At 42.9% G+C, this 17,120-nt stretch overlaps 1 protein-coding gene across 1 annotated transcript in view; it reads right to left on the reverse strand.

The window, feature by feature from the left end:
- Nucleotides 1-17,120, reverse strand: part of B4GALNT1 (beta-1,4-N-acetyl-galactosaminyltransferase 1) — a 306,925-nt gene that overhangs the window by 75,947 nt on the left and 213,858 nt on the right. The window lies entirely within an intron of this gene.

The raw sequence follows: 17,120 nt of genomic DNA on the forward strand, positions 1-17,120 counted from the left end.
TAAAGTCATTAATAGATAAAAACACCGGTCCTCCTGCAGGTTTAACCACTTCTGGATCGCAAGGATTTGCCCCTTTAAAGACCAGGCCATCGGATCAGAGCACCAGGACCAGTCATCACCAGGTAGGCCAGACACTGCTTGATGGCTATATAATAATGTAATGTGGGCTGCTATGCGTGTGTGTATATATATATATTAGAGCTGCACGATTCTGGCCAAAATGAGAATCACGATTTTTTAGCTTGGAATAAAGATCACGATTCTCTCACGATTCTCTGTGTAAAAAAAAAAAAAAATGGGATAACTTTACTGTTACGTTTTTTTTTTTTTTTTTATTCATTAAAGTCTATTAATTGCGTTTGAAAGACTGCTGTGCAAATACAGTGTGACATAAAATATTACAACAATCGCCATTTTTTTCTGTAGGGTCTCTGCTAAAAAAATATATAAAATGTTTGGGGGTTCTAAGTACTTTTCTAGCAAAAAAAAAACTGATTTTAACTTGCAAGCAACAAGTGTCAGAAAAAGGTCCAGTCTTTAAGAGGTTAAACTTCCTTTCTCCCTGGCAGAGGGAAGGAAAAGATACAATGTAATCATTTTTGTTTATAGTTAGGAGACTTAATGCTGAAAGGCGTTAGCTGTGTGAGTGAATGAGTCATCCAGCTCACTGAAATGTATCAATTCACAAGTCAGACCCAGGAGCAGAGAAACTCGTATTTTAAAAATGCCACAATAACAATACCGTGGCTATGCAATACCGCGATATATCGAATTACCGAAAACCGGCATATGTCTAGAACTTACTAACAAAAGCATGCCCATATCGCAACTCAGAATTAAGTATTTGCACAGTAAAGGTAAACAATTTAGAAATCAGCTTTCAAAGGTCAGATTTCTTTTTTTGGTCTAATCTAACGCTTTCAGAGCTTGTTCACACCAAAGCACATGGTATAAAAAGTGCCTTAACACACTGTACATGTTGTGGTGCCTTGCTATTTATTGCTAATTGCACCCCAATGCCCATATATAGTGAACTGCATTCATATGCTGCATCATGTATAATGGAAAACTGTATAGATGTGTACAGCAGCTCACAGCCATTCATGTCAATGGTAGGCTGTACGCTGCACCTGGCTGGGTAGAGAAAATATGCTAGCAATTACAGTAAATGTGCTCAGCAGGCCTGTGTGCAAAAAAATTTTAGGATGAATTGGTTGCCACTGAAACGCGCCTGAATGCATTAAAACCTGTGCATTGTGGTGTGAACAGGCCCTCTGCGACTGTCAGAGCTCTTCTACATGCTGCTGCTGTAATACTGACACTGTCTACTGCAGTGCAACATGCATGAAATGGGTTGTGAGAGACCCCTGTTATTTCAGGATTGTAGTTGCCTGGTTCATTGTAATGGTCTTCTTCATCTGTTGGATTGAAATGTTGGTTTTGGTTAGTGATCGACCGATATCGTTTTTTTAATGCCGATACCGATATTTTAGTCATCGGATATCGGTATCAGCCGATATTTTCGGACATGTAAAAAAATTATTTTTTTTTCTAAAGGTACTTCTTGTGTGGGGATCTGGGGGTCTACAAGACCCCAAACCCCTCCTCAGCACTGAAAAGCATTAAAAACGCCAAGTTTGGCTGTTTTGAATGCTGTCAGTTTTTTTTAATTTGGTTCCGAGTACCTGGAAGTGATGTCATGACATCACTTCCGGGTTTTTTACATGGAGACCTTGGTCTTCTATATGGCGGCGGTGGAGGTAGGATGTGAGACCCAGGCAAGCCGTGGAAGGCGGCGGGAGGGGGCGTCCCCTCCCACTCCTTGTAATGACAGCCGTGCGGCTTCTCAGCCGCATCGGTTGTCATTACAAGTCAGCCGACCGTCGGCTATGGACACCGGTACCATGGTGATGCCTCTAGATGCAGGCATTCCCCCCGGTACAGCACTTTCCAGAAATATCGGCAATATCGATAAATCCAAAGGCCGATACAGATATATCGGGGAAAGTGCATATCGCCCCCCGACATATCGGTGTTGCCGATAATCGGTCGATCTCTAGTTATGGTAGCTGGCAGGGCTTTAACCAATTTACCACCGGAGGATTTTGCTGTCCTACGTCCAGGCCACTTTTTGCGATTCTGCACTGTGCGAATTTAACTGACAATTGCGCGGTCATGCAACACCGTACCCAAACAAAATTTACGTCCTTTTTTCCCACAAACAGAGCTTTCTTTTGGTGGTATTTGATCACCTATGCGCTTTTTATTTTTTGCGATATTAATAAAAAAATGCGAAAATTTTGAAAAAATAACAATATTTTTCTACTTTGACAGTTAAAAAATATCCAATATATTCAATTGTTGTCATATATTTAGGCCAAAATGTATTTAGCTACATGTCTTTGACAAAAAAATTCTCAATGAGCGTATTTTTAACAGCTTTAAGACCGGAAGATTTTACCCCATTCCTGACCAGGCCATATTTTGCGATTCGGCACTGTGTTACTTTAATGGACAATTGCGCGGTTGTGCGATGCTGTACCCAAATTAAACGTATGTCCTTTTTTTACCCACAAATAGAGCTTTCTTTTGGTGGTATTTAATCACCTGTGCGATTTTTCTTTTTGCGCTATAAACAAAAAAAGAGTGACAATTTTGAAAAAAAAACAATATTTTTCCCATTTTTTTATATGAAATTCCCCCCAAAAAAATGTAAAAATCTAAATTTTTTAACATTTTAGGCCGATTTGTTTTCTGCTACATATTTTTGGTAAAAAAAAATCGCAATAAGCGTATTTTGATTGGTTTGCGCAAAAGTTATTGAGTTTACTAAGTATGGGAAATTTATGTCATTTTTATTGTTTTTTTTTTTAACTAGCAATGGCGGCCATCTGCAATTTTTTTTTTTGCGGGACTGCGACATTGTGGCGGACAGATCGGACCCTTGACTGACATTTTTGACACTTTTGGGGGTACCAGTGACATTACTACAGTAATCAGTGCTATATATATGCACTGTTACTGTAAAAATGACACTGGCAGGGAAGGGGTTAACTTTTATTGGTGATCAAGGGGTTAATGTATGCCTGGTGCTTACTAACGTGTGTGGGGGGAGGGGACTGTGTGACACAGGCACAGATCGCAGGTTCAGCTATGCTGAACCCTGCAATCTGTCCCTGCCTGTCACTTAGGAGATCCGCCCGCTTTGTTTACACAAGCGGGCGGATTTCCACACTCGATCCCCGACGATCGGGGAAGAGCGGCGGTGATCACCACCTCTCTTCCCCTGGCCCGACTCCCGCTGTGACTGAATACAGCGGGAGCGAGCATCCGGCGGCACGCGCGCGCCGCCCACAAGTGGAGGAGTCCAGCGACGTAAGTCTACTTCGCTGGACAATATCGAGCCACTTTGCCGCAGTACGGTCAACGTGACCGGTCGGCAAGTGGTTAAAACCACCACTTTAGATAATTTAGCAGGCGTCTTTTTAGAGGCTGCAAGCTTGATAGGCAGTTAACAAATTTTCATTACAAGCAAGTTCAAACTGCTCTTGTTAAAAAAATAAATACAATTTAAAAAATCAGGTCTTTTTTTCAAACTGATTTTCTTATTTTAGTTTAAAGAAAAAATATTTGGAAAGGAAATGACCCCAACAAGCAATGGATCTGCAACCATTGCACCATGTTCAGACCAGTGGTTCTCAGTCACACATGTCGAAGACCACCCACGATTGAACCTACTGTGGGTAAACTTTTTTTAAACAGGATTCAATTTAAATATATAATAACCTGTTCTAATTAAACTATCTCCATTAGATACAAATCACAAAAGTGCTGGTGTTTATCAGAACCATATTCTGTCATCTATCGGCCGATCGGACGTTGGCCAAAAATTCACGGCCAACAATCGTTGCATGTGTACGAGGCTTAAGTCTATGCATTTTGGAGCCAACAAGGCAGTTCAAGGGAATTTCACTCATTGGAATTAAACCTAAATGACAACTTGTTGAAGAGACATTATGGTAATGTGCTATATAATTAAAAAATGCTCCGAATGGACCCAGAAATGGCATCGCTCATCGTAGTTATGAAGCAAAATAGTGATGGTAATTTAAATTTATTGAGTAACAAGAAGTGTGATTTTTGAGTGGACCTTCAGCCATTTTTTCAGCTTTCCATCTATTAAATCCTATGCCCTTGCTGTTTTAACTTTTGATAGTAAAACATTTTTTCTTCCAGTAAATACAGCCCACTTCCTCTTTCGTGTCTGGTCATAAGCCTAGGCTAATGACATCATGCACAGATTTCTCTCTAACTCTTGTAAGAGTTTGCCAGCAAAAGGGGGGGGGGGCAGGAGAGTCGAGGAGGGATGAGTCACAGGCCAACAAGAACTGCAGAGCTGGAGGGGGCTGGATGAGGGCAGAGATAGGAGGAGACTGCAGAGATCCATGTGAATTCATCAACAGAGGAGAAATGTGCAAGCAAGCAGTGGTGTGAGTGTGTCTGTCTGTAAATATGTGTCTGTATATATGTGTAGCCACATTTCAGGCTTCAAACATAAAGATATAAAACTGTAATTTTTTGTGAAGAACCAACAACAAGTGGGACACAGTCAAAGTGAAGTGGAACAAAATTTATTGGATATTTCAAACTTTGTTAACAAATAAAAAACTGAAAAATTGGGCATGCAACATTATTCAGCCACTTTACTTTCAGTGCAGCAAACTCTCTCCAGAAGTTCAGTGAGGATCTCTGAGGCCCCGTTCACATAGGGGGCGACGCTGCTTCGCACCGCGACCTCCGAGGTCGCGGTGCGAGCAGCGTGCCGCGACCTCGGAGCGGCCGCCACGGACTTCATAACATTGAAGTCTATGGCGGCTGCCTCCTGGTCGCCCCAAAGAAGCTCCGGACCCTTTTTCTAGGTCGGAGCGACTTGTGTCGCTCCTATTAAAACGGGTCCGCAGCTTCCCTATGGGAGGCGACCGGCGGAGACCTGTGAGGCGACCAGGTCGCCTCACAGGTCGCCCTAGTGTGAACCGGGACTTAATGATCCAATGTTGACCTAAATGACTAATGATGATTAATAGAATCCACCTGTGTGTAATAAAGTCTCCGTATAAATGCACCTGCACTGTGATAGTCTCAGAGGTCCGTTTAAAGTGCAGAGAGCATCATGAAGAACAAGGAACACACCAGGCAGGTCCGAGATACTGTTGTGGAGAAGTTTAAAGCCGTCCCTCTAAACTTTCAGATCATACAAGGAAAAGACTGATCAGAGATGCAGCCAAGAGGCCCATGATCACTCTGGATGAATTGAAGAGATCTACAGCTGAGGTGGGAGACTCTGTCCATAGGACAACAATCAGTCGTATACTGCACAAATTTGGCCTTTATGGAAGAGTGGCAAAAAGAAAGCCATTTCTTAAAAGATATCCATAAAAAGTGTCATTTAAAGTTGGCCACAAGCCACCTGGGAGACACACCAAACATGTGGAAGAAGGTGCTCTGGTCAGATGAAACAAAAATCAAACTTTTTGGCAACAATGCAAAACGTTATGTTTGGCGTAAAAGCAACACAGCTCATCACCCTGAACACACCATCCCCACTGTCAAACATGGTGGCGGCAGCATCATGGTTTGGGCCTGCTTTTCTTCAGCAGGGACAGAGAAGATGGTTAAAATTGATGGGAAGATGGATGGAGCCAAATACAGGACCATTCTGGAAGAAAACCTGATGGAGTCTGCAAAAGACCTGAGACTGGGACGGAGATTTGTCTTCCAACAAGACAATGATCCAAAACATAAAGCAAAATCTACAATGGAATGGTTCACAAATAAACATATCCAGGTGTTAGAATGGCCAAGTCAAAGTCCAGACCTGAATCCAATCGAGAATCTGTGGAAAGAACTGAAAACTGCTGTTCACAAACGCTCTCCATCCAACCTCACTGAGCTTGGAGCTGTTTTGCAAGGAGGAATGGGCAAAAATTTCAGTCTCTCGATGTGCAAAACTGATAGAGACATACACCAAGCGACTTACAGCTGTAATCGCAGCAAAAGGTGGCGCTACAAAGTATTAACTTAAGGGGGCTGAATAATTTTGCACGCCCAATTTTTCAGTTTTTTATTTGTTAAAAAAGTTTGAAATATCCAATAAATTGCGTTCCACTTCATGATTGTGTCCCACTTGTTGTTGATTCTTCACAAAAAATTACAGTTTTATATCTTTATGTTTGAAGCCTGAAATGTGGCAAAAGGTTGAAAAGTTCAAGGGGGCCGAATACTTTCGCAAGGCACTGTATGTGTGTGCTTGTCTCTGGGTGCCTCTGTGTGTCTGTGTAAATCCAGGAAGTGAACAGGCAGCAGCTTCAGCTGCCCACAGTTAAAATGGCTGCAGCCAGACTTGGTGGAGGGAGATTTCTGCAGCATATTTGGCAAGTACAGATTTACATTATATATAAAATATTATACAAAGTGGTTGGAGGGAAGCTTCAGAATGGCACAGATGTTTTTATTACGAATCATGTGAGCAGACTGCTGTTCCTCTTTAAGTGCTACAACTTTTTAAAAAATTGTTCCAGTGTCTTTAATTACTTCTGGCTACTGCTAGGATTATGAGTGTTTAACATGAATACAGACTAAAGCCTTGTACGTGGGTTGAACAAAAAAAAAAATTGACCAGCTCGCAAGGAGGTCTCTGTACTAATTATTCGATGTTAGTGCAGTGATCTCCCTGCTGTGCTATTGTGTTCTGACAGGGGGAGGGCTGTGGGTCCTCCCGGGGATGGGGCCGCCCCCTATCCACCAGAACACAGTGGTTAGAGCTGGCAGCCATTGGCTGATCAGATGATGGTTGTCCAGCATGCTCGTTTCAAGAGAAGCCAGTCTTGAGATCGACTTCTGTTAAACAAGGACCTGTTCACACGGGCCGAATGACGACCAGTAACTACTGGTATCTACTGTACTGGCTAATTTTGGACGATATTCAGTCTTTGTGTGCAGGGCTTAACTCTACAACATTTGGGGTAGTACAAAACAAAAGGCAAATATGGCTGCCCTCATGTACAAATTTAACTGAATTCTTAACACAGACATAAATGTTTAATAACCATAATACTAAAATTGGCCACACACTAATAGACTTCCAATTTAGGAGGGTTCATTTGATTTTCTAAATGTTTTTGGAGTCAAATTGATGCTCATTTGTAACCTCAAAGATAAGAAAATTCAAAGAAGCAGGAAGGACATTTTTCTTCGAACAAATTCATTTCTTACATTGTGTGTGTTTTTCATTCATTCCAAAACCGAATGTTAAAAGCAAAGGAAATTTTGAAGCACTTTTAAATAACATTTGTCAGGTTATCGAATGTACGGAGAATTTAAAGAGGAATGTTTATACAAACGCACTTGTTCTAAAATCTACTAGTGTATGGCCGGCTTAACACACACCAACGAGGTTATATGCAGTAAGCTGATTTATCTACAACATGGGTGTCCAACCTTTTGGCTTCTCTGGGCCACAATGAGTGTAGAGAAATTTTCTTGGGCCGCATGTAAAATATATACTATAGTTAAGGTATATAAGTAATAAAATGCCGCCGCACCCTTCCCGCAAAACCGCCCCCCCCCCACCCCCGCACTAACTTAACAACTAGAGGATGGTCAAATGAAATGGAATCAGTATACGGAGGTTTACTTCTTCTGAGAGATAATAAAGGAACACTCTAACCATCATGACCACCTCAGTGATTTGAAGTGGTCATGGTGGTAGGAGTCAGAAACACTGCAAATGCTCGCCTCCCCCCTCCCCTCCGAGGCAGCCTCTGCCTACAGTTGGAAGCTGCTGTGGCCGTGCCCCCGACCCGACTTTCTTCCTCAAAAAAATTGTCAGGGGGCAGTGGGACGCAGGTTGGACATGCCTGATCTACACTACATCCATTTATCAAAAGAATAACTATATGCCCCATTCAGATTCACTTAAAGTATTAGTAACTCAAACCCATTTTTTTGTGTCATTACATGTAAAATGCATAACTTCCTGGCTGCATAACTTTTCTATCATTCATGTTTTTTACTGTAAGTAAATTGTTAGTAAATCCTGACTTTTCACTGGGCTTCCCTATTCTGAGTGGCAACACAATATTGGCCGATCCTGGATGTCCTCCAAAGCCATTCTGTACATGCTCTTCTATATGCCTATGAGGAAGACGTTGACTTCCATATTTATGCCTTCGAAGCCACCACATCTGACTCTTTCCATCAGCTTGTGGCACAGCTATAGCAGGTTGACTGATATCTGCTTCTGCCCTGCTCTCCACCCAACAATACACTCGGCATCGAACTGCGGGGTGACTCCAGCAGGCATGATTCACATACTCATTACCACAGGAAAATAAAGTAACTTTCTGCAGTGACTTCCTCAAGATGTGTCACAGATTTAGTGCTTGGCTCATCCATGGATCTCACAGTACGGAGTGGAGCAAGTACAAGAGTGTTCTGTGATCTCGTTATAAAGAATAAAAAATAAATTGTTTGAAACTAATACTGGAATGTGATTTACAGACTGTTGGGTAAATTGATTATTTTCCTTATGATAGATGCAAACAAGTTGCAATGAATTTACTGATACTTTAAGGTCGATATAAAGTAAGGGTGGGGAGTTGTTTTGACCAATTTTTGCAGTTTACAAGGAAAGGCCTTAAAAGCTACTTGCTTGACTCTAGAATTGTTGTATGTCTTTCACCTTGAAACTTCCTATAGGTATAAGGAGAGGTATGAATGAATTCAGTGAATGGCTCAGTGGCAACAGCAGAGCTTTTCCAAAGAGCTCTTGTCTAGTCCTCACTGTCTAAATATTCATATGAGTAAATGTCTGAGAGTGTATAATAGTAGGGTTGCACCGAGATCAGTACCGGTGTCAATACTAGGCATTTTCACAAGTACCGGTACTCACGAAAATGCTCCGATAACCGAATCCGGTTCCGAAAGTGACGTCAGCTTGGGAGTGGAACGCCTCCTCCTCCCATCCAGACAGCTGTCTCCTCTGGCTGGTGCCATCCTTATCTCCTCCTCCCAGTAGTGTCGCTAGGGGGGTGCGGTGACACCCAGGGCCATCTTTAACTTGGGGTAAAAGCCTGCACCAGTGGCAGAATTCCCAGCTCATCCAAGTCCCACCTGTCAAAATGATTTCTGGCCCGCCTAGCATCCTAGCAGTCAATCAAGTGCATGGAGGCCCCCAGCATTCAGAGGAAGAAGATGTAACGTCCCGGCAGGGAGCAGGGATCATAAAAGTGTATTCTAGAGCAGTGGTTCTCAAATCCGGTCCTCGGGACCCACTAACAGGCCAGATTTTAAGTATTACCTTGGGGGATGCAGACTAGAATACTGCAATCACTGAGAAGCAAATGAGATCACCTGTGATGTAATTTAGTTATCTTGCAAACCTGGCCTGTTGGTGGGTCCCGAGGACCGGATTTGAGAACCACTGTTCTAGAGCAGGGTTCTTCAAACTTTCAAAACAAAGGGCCAGTTTACTATCCTTCAGACTTTAGAGGGGCCGGACTGTGGCCAGTGGGAGAAGAAATTGTCGTGGCATCAGTGGGAGTAAACAATGCATCTTTGGTACTACGGGGAGGAATAGAGCCCCATTGTTGGTGTCAGTGGGAAAAATAGTGCCCCATCATTGGCGCCAATAGGAGAAATACCCGATTGTTGATGTCAGTAGCAGGAATTACGTTCCATTGTTGGTGTCAGCGTCTTGTATCAGTATATCAGTGGGAGGAAAAGTGCCGCTAAAGGCAAGGAAAGGGCCACATATGGCCCCCGGGCCACAGTTTGGAGACCACTGTTCTAGAGGAAGGGAGGACAGGCTTCCCCAGAGCTGTGAACACTGACTGCAACATCACTACACCATCCACAGTACATGAATCATACCTGCAGTCTCTGATATTTTCCTGTACCATGCCTGCAGTTTGTGGCTGTCTCCTGTACAATGCCTGCAGTCTCTGACTGTCTCCTGTATAATGCCTGCAGTCTCTGACTGTCTCCTGTACCATGCCTGCAGTCTCTGACTGTCTCCTGTATAATGCCTGCAGTCTCTGACTGTCTCCTGTACCATGCCCGCAGTCTCTGACATTCTCCTGTACCATGCCTGCAGTCTCTGACAATCTCCTGTACCATGTCTGCAGTCTCTGAGCATCTCCTGTACCATGCCTGCATTCACTGCTGTCACTTCTGCCTGTTTGCCTCCTCTTTCCCTCCACCAGCTGTCACCTCTGCCCTCATGACCCTCCCATCCCCATCCTCTTCCCCCCCCCCACCCCGCGATCACAGCCTCTTCCATCCCAACTCTCTCACCTGAAAACTCCTATTTCACCCCACCCTCAACTACTTTGCACTTACTTACCCCTCTACTCCCCTCCTCCCACCCTGCCATCACCTCAGCCTCACCCAACTGCCTAATAACCCCCCACCTCCCAAACCACTCCTCTGCCTACTCCTCCTAGGTGATAGGTATCATTAACTGGTATTGGCGAACACTTGTATTCAGTGTTAAAAAAATAGTATGGGTGCATCCCTAAATAATAGCATTACCTACTTTATAAACTAAGTGCCAAAGCCAAATGTAGTTATTACCAACATCAAGTATGACAGGTATCAAGGGAAATGATCAGCCTAATTCCAACATAGGTATGTCTAGTCTGTAACTTTATGAAGAGTCTCTTGATATTAATCTTGGCTGTCCTACCAAGTATGAAGCTCGTTTGGTCACTTTTAATTATGATACTAGTCATTTTGCTCAGTATGATTTTAACATCTAAAATTATAAAGATGAAAGGCTTTTAGGATTCTAGAGTATCTTATTTTTTTTTAGGAACCACTCTCAAAGCAAGCCTCAAAACACCTGCAAAAAACGCCTGAAAAAATGCCTTAAAAACGCCTGAAAAACATCCAAAAAACACCTGAAAACGATACGCTCAGATGTGAATGAAGCCTAAGGTGTATATATAGCCAAAGCTTTGTTTTTTGTTTTGGATAGAGTAAGGAATGGTTAAGACCTCTGTCAGGTTCTTTTTTTTTTGTTATGTCTTATTGGGGAGATTTCCCTTCACTTCCTGTTTCAGAGACACAGCAGTAAGTCAGTACGTAAGAAGAGTTCTCTCCAGAGAAAGAGGCTGTCCCCTTTCAGACCGTTTTCACCAGGTTTCCTTTCACATCCGGTTTCTTGTGGAAACCCAAAAAGGTTTTCCCATCGCTGGAGAAAATGGTCACCAGGACCAACAGTGGCGGTAAAGTAGAACTATAGGCACAACTTTTTTTTGTTAATTTGGGATAGAGCAAGTGAAAGTTATAACCCCCTGTCGGATGTTTTTTTTTTTTGCCATCTGTATCCCACTGGGGAGATTACCCTTCACTTCCTGTCCCATAACCAAACAGGAAGTGAGAAGAAATCTTTGCAAATTGAGGTAATCCCTTGGGGCCCCCCAGGCCAACAGAACTAGTGTTCCCATTGAAAGATTCCCCCTCTATTATTTTTGGGGGGACAACTCAAACTTGGGGATTGTCCTCTACTTTTACTTTCAATGTTAACAGTAAACATGACAAACTGAGAGGGTGAATCTGCCTTGCAGGGACACAGATGGCAATAAAAAAAATTGACAGGTGTTTTAATTCTTTCTCACTCCAAAAAAAAAAAAGTTTGCCTTTAGTTATACTTTATCACTTGAGTAAAAGCTAAACTTCCATTAGCACATAAATTGGAAAAAAAATAAATAAACTTTTCTACTGTCAGTCTTGTCAAAGGATCAGTACTATGCATTATACTGATCTTCTTACCATTCATTTTAAGAGGCAATGCAGTTAAAATGAATAGTAAACTCTGCATTAGAAAAACAAAGATCAATGAGTATTTGTATTGCAGATGTATTGCTATTTAATCCATGGCAGTTCTTCCAATTTAAACTCGTAATCACAGCTTGCAAATACCGGTAATAGGAGTCACTAAGTGTGCAGTATTCCCAGGTACAGCCAGCAATATGTTCTCAGCAAATGCTTGGCAGTGCGAAATCAGTAATTAATCCCCAGCAGGCATTTATGACAAGTTACTGGAACATGAATCATATATCATAATTGGCTGTTGATTGCATTATGGGCTAAAGAGAAACTGCATAAAGAGCATCTGTAGGGCTGGAGAGTTAATGGAAAACTTCAGTAACACAATAAACAACTTCTAGACAATTTTATTTTATTTAGCAATAATAAAAAGCACCCTTATCATGATCTACAGATAGCCTTCATTTTGTTTTAACCACTTAAGCCCCGGAAGATTTTACCCCCTTCCTGCCCAGGGCCTATTTTGCGATTCGGCACTGCGTGAATTTAACGGACAATTGCGCGGTCGTGCAACGCTGTACCTAAACTAATTTGGCATCTTTTTTTCCCCCACAAACAGAGCTTTCTTTTGGTGGTATTTGATCACCTGTGCGATTTTTTGATCATGCGCTATAAACAAAAAAAGAGCGTAAATTTTGCAAAAATAATATTTTTCACATTTTTTATATGAAATTCCCCAAAAAAATGTAAAAATCAAAATTTTTTAACATTTTCGGCCAATTTGTTTTATGCTACATATGTTTGGTAAAAAAAAAAAAAAATCGTAAAAAGCGTATTTTGATTGGTTTGCGCAAAAATTATACTAACAAAGGGAAAGATTTTTGTCATTTTTGTTGTTTTTTTTTTAACCCGTAATGGCGGCGATCTGCAATTTTTTTTGCAGTACTGCGACATTGCGGCGGACAGATCGGACCCTTGACTGACATTTTTGCCACTTTTTGGGTTACCAGTGACATTTCTACAGTAATCAGTGCTATACATATGCACTGTTACTGTAAAATTACACTGGCAGTGAAGGGGTTAACTTTTTTTTTGAGAGGGAGGGGTTATGTGTGTCCCTAGGGGCGTGATTCTAACTGTGATTGGCTGTGGCTTGAGGTGTAGGAACAGTGATCAACGGTTCTACATGGTAGAACTGTATGATCACTATTCCTACACAGGGGAGAATGACAGGCGGCTTGTTTACATTAGCCGCCTGCCTTTCTCCCTCTCCACCGACGATCGGGTCCACCGGTCACACGCGCGGGGGGGTCCGTGACCACGCGGGAGCGCGCTCGCTCCTGTGACCCTGACAGGCTAGCGACGTAAACCTACGTCGCTCTGCCTGTGAGGGGCTGACTGCCGCAGTAAATATACTGTGAGCAGTCGGCAAGTGGTTAAACAGCTTACTCTTTCCTGCAACTGAACTTTATTTATAAATGGGACTTCTCAGAATTCTTGTGTGTTGCATAGCCATTTGATCAGCAAATCTACATGTACATTCAATGTGTGTCAACTGAACCAAAGCAAGTGTTATTTAGGCTATTCTCCCTGTTCCTGTGATGCCCAAACAAGAAATGGGGGAAGCAGTTTTCACCAGGCAAAAGGCATTGACAGCAATAAAAAAACATTTTCTGAATTTCTAGCCCCGTGCTGTTTTTTGTTATCTGCATCCCCGCTAGAGAGATTTCTTATCACTTCTGGTGACGCTATTATAAAGAAATCATTTAAATGGGCCACTGGACCTGCGGGAAATGCAGGGAAAAGATCCCCTACCCTTTTTCTAAAAAGCACCTGCAGAGCAGCTGCACAAAACCGAAAGGTGCTGCGTCATTATGCGCTTTCACGCACCCGATAACATGCTGTGTTTTCAGATGCATAGGGAAGTGGTTGTAAACCTCAGTCATGGAATCTGAACAAAGTACATACACTATATTTGTCACAAGTATTGGGACGCCTGCCTTTGCACGCACATGAACTTTTTTTTTTTTTGAAAGGTGTTTATTTATAATTTCCAAGAACAATACAGAACAAAAACTCAAAGCAATGTCAATAAAACATATCAGGTTATATACAACGAATCAGTGGAAAACATTGCAGCATAGATAATTCAACAACAGGCCAACAGGGCCTATCGGGGAAGGAAGGGACCTCAAAGACTGGGTTGCATAGGAGTCGTAATGGCAACAGTGGGACAAGCCCAGTAGGGCATCATAAGTGGTCCCAACCCTAAGGTAGATGGGGGAGACAACTAGCCAGACATGGCTGACACAGACAAAGACACACACACACACTCACAATCCCACCTACACAATCACACGCACACACCTTCCCCTACCCTCAACAGTCCAGCCCCCGAGGGGGGAACAGTCAGTACACTACATTCAGGTCATATAATCCTTAACTCTCATGGAACCTCCACGGTCTCATTCAGCAGACAAGCTGGAAGGCAGAGGGGTATCCGCCCAGATCGAATCATCCACATCAAGCCAAGGTTGCCAAACCTTAGAGAACTTGCCAGGACATCCTCTACTCTTATAGATCAGTTTATAAAGTGGTACATCCCCTCGCACAGTAACATAGAACTGCTGTACTGTAGGCGGTTCAACACTTTTCCAATGTAACAAAATAAGTTTCCTAGCATAGAACAATAGTATGCTGATCAGGGCCCGGGCATGTACACGGTGTACAAAATAATTCAAGACGCCCAACAGGCCTACCTCCGGCGTACGTGGGACCGGCAGGTGTAATTTATCATTAAAAAAAGCGAACATAGACGTCCAGTAACACTTAATATGGGGGCAGGACCAGAACATGTGGAGGAGGTCTGCTGCTGGACAACCACATCTAGGACAGGCAGGTCCCGGGGCAACACCCATACGGACCAATTTGTGAGGCATGTAATGCAGATGGTGAATAAATTTGAACTGTATGAATCTGTGGTTAGACACGCACATGAACATTAATGGCATCCCAGTCTTAGTCTGTAGGGTTCAATATTGAGTTGGCCCACCCTTTGCAGCTATAACAGCTTCAACTCTTCTGGGAAGGCTGTCCACAAGGTTTAGGAGTGTGTCTATGGGAATGTTTCACCATTCTTCCAGAAGTGCATTTGTGAGGTCAGGCACTGATGTTGGCTTGGAATCTCCGCTCTAATTTATCCCAAAGGTGTTCTATCGGGTTGAGGTCAGGACTCTGTGCAGACCAGTCAGGTTCCAACACCCCAAACTCACTCATCTATGTCTTTATGGACCTTTCTTTGTGCAATGGTCCAAATCATTTGGTGGAAGGGGGGGGGGGGTTAAGGTGTGGGGTTGTTTTTCAGTGGTTGGGCTTGGCCCCTTAGTTCCAGTGAAGGGAACTCTTAAGGTGTCAGCAGATCAAGACCTTTTGGACAATTTCATGCTCTCAACTTTGTTTGAACAGTTTGGGGGTGGCCCCTTCCTGTTCCAGCATGACTGGGCACCAGTGCACAAAGCAAGGTCCATAAAGACATGGATGAGTGGGTTTGGGTTGGAGGAACTTGACTGGCCTGCGCAGATTACTGACCTCAACCCGATAGAACACCTTTGGTATTAATTAGAGCGGAGACTGTGAACTAGGCATTCTTGTCCAACATCAATGCCTGACCTCACAAATGTGCTTTTGGAAGAATAGTCAAACATTCCCTAAGAAACACTCCTCAACCTTGCAGACAGCCTTCCCAGAAGAGTTGAAGCTGTTATAGCTGCAAAGGGTAGGCCAACTCAATATTGAACCCTACGAACTAAGACTGGGATGCCAGTAAAGTTTAAGGGTGTGTAAAGGCATGCGTCCCAATACTTTTGGTAATATAGTGTAAATCTGTAGTGTTTACTTATCTCTCTCCAAAGCTCTAAGTATCGTTTCTCTTTGGTGCATCATTCCTCTGTTATCAGCATAACAGAGTCAATTCTGAGAAGTCTTCCCGACACATGAGATAAATTTGTGTCGGGAGGGATGGAGCTTGTCTTTTCACAACACAGTTCTTCTGCTGAGTGTCCCTTTCCTCCAATCAGCTTCCACACACTGCAACTGCAGCCCTCCGCCCCCTCCTCTATATTTCTGACAGATGAAGAAAGGTTTTAACACTTTTGTGCCCATATGAAAGGGTGTAGGGAAGAGAAGACTGCAGATAAACAAGCAAAACCTTTGTAGGAGGATTTGTTTAATCTCTGTGTACCATCTGAGGCTGTTTACTTCACTGGAAATATGTGAGGGTTTGCAACCACTTTAATGCATTTGTTAAAGAGCAGCATGTATTGGCTGCGGGTGCCTATGGGTACAGGAATTGCTTGCGATTTGCGAGCACTACCGCATCCACTATAATGTGAACCTAGAGTTAAACTTTTAAGAAATCAAAGAACAAGGGTATAATGCCTTTGGTATATTCATCTAACCCAGGGATCCTCAAACTTTGGCCCTCCAGCTGTTGCGGAACTACACATACCATGAGGCATTGTAAAACTCTGACATTGACAGACAAAACTAGGTATGATGGGAATTGTAGTTCCTGAACAACTGGAGGGCCATAGTTTGAAGACCCCTGAATTTTAGTGGGTGCAAGACATATCTAATTACAATCAGTCACAAATGAAAAATGCTTTTAGTTCTTGATAATTAGGGACGAGAAGATGTCAGTTCTTTTGGTGCTCATCGGGGCTTAATTGTAGAGGCCCTACAATTAAGCCCGGGTGGGCGGAGTGAAACGTGGCAGGAACGTGGCTTGGCAAGAGTTACAGGTCGTTCGCATCTCCCTTCACTAAATGAGCTGGCGGCGTGTGGTGTCTTCTGGGCTCTATATGTTCCAATGCTGCCTGAATTAAGTACTTGACAGCCTGCACACATCTAATACTGTGAGACACCGGACTTGTATGCATAGGTGTGCGCAGCCTATTAATTGTCTACATGTATATGACCCCAACACATTTATCTCCCTGCCGGCACATTGAAAGGCAAGTGCCTAATGGCTTCTATTATGGCAGAGCCAGTGAGAGAGAGATTTTTGCCATCTTCCTGCCAGCACAAAAAGTGATAATGTTAATGTACATGTGGTGATTAGGGTGTGCCCAGGCACACCTGGCACACCCTGTGCGCACGCCTATGCTTGTATGTTACTAGAACACCTAGAGTGGTACAAAAAGATATTGCATGGTATCGTTAGAAGTTCTTAGCAATATTGGCTTTCTTTTTTCACAACAATAGTCTACATTAATGCATGGTTTGTGGCTGTA

Source organism: Pelophylax lessonae (genome assembly GCF_965119305.1).
Source record: "Pelophylax lessonae genome assembly, chromosome: 2".
NCBI classification, from domain to species: domain Eukaryota; kingdom Metazoa; phylum Chordata; class Amphibia; order Anura; family Ranidae; genus Pelophylax; species Pelophylax lessonae.